Genomic DNA, 448 nt, shown 5'->3' with positions numbered 1-448 from the left:
GCAGGGGCCTGCAGTGGTGACTTACCGGACACTTCGCGACTTAAATGGCGGTGCTCGCATTTCCCGGCAACTTAGGTGCCTCGCAGGGCACCCAGTAGCGATTGAGCGACCGTGTGTTTACCCAGCGACAATGGCGGGGCGTCGTCGCCATGACCCCGGGACCACCGTCACCATGGAAAAGGGACGCTTCCTGGGGCCCGGCGTTAGAGACCCGTGGCTGGCAGCCCTGCCTCAGTTTAAGGTCGCGGCCTGATGACGCCACGGGCGTGGCCGCTCCATCCACCGCCTCCTGTGGTGGCAAACGTGTCTCGTGGGGTGGCCGCTGTGGAGTTCGCTCCGCAGCCGCGACTTAGGCAGCACAGGGTTGTGAGCCGCAGTCCCCGCGCTGTGCCCGCCTCCCGGGACCTGCTCCCACCTCCAGGGACCTGCTCCCTTCCATCTGGATGTT

At 65.8% G+C, this 448-nt stretch overlaps 1 long non-coding RNA gene across 1 annotated transcript in view; it reads right to left on the bottom strand.

Annotated features, from left to right (window-relative positions):
• The window catches only part of LOC106724149, a 4,181-nt gene extending 3,756 nt beyond the window's left edge, over window positions 1-425 (bottom strand). The window contains exon 1 of the long non-coding RNA XR_001359902.1: window positions 26-425. This is a non-coding gene — a long non-coding RNA (uncharacterized LOC106724149). The remainder of the gene's footprint in view (window positions 1-25) is intronic.
• Between the last annotated feature and the right edge of the window lie 23 nt (window positions 426-448).

This window comes from Myotis brandtii, unplaced genomic scaffold (assembly GCF_000412655.1).
Source record: "Myotis brandtii unplaced genomic scaffold, ASM41265v1 scaffold736, whole genome shotgun sequence".
Classification (NCBI taxonomy): domain Eukaryota; kingdom Metazoa; phylum Chordata; class Mammalia; order Chiroptera; family Vespertilionidae; genus Myotis; species Myotis brandtii.
This window is presented reverse-complemented; position numbering and strand designations above follow the sequence as displayed.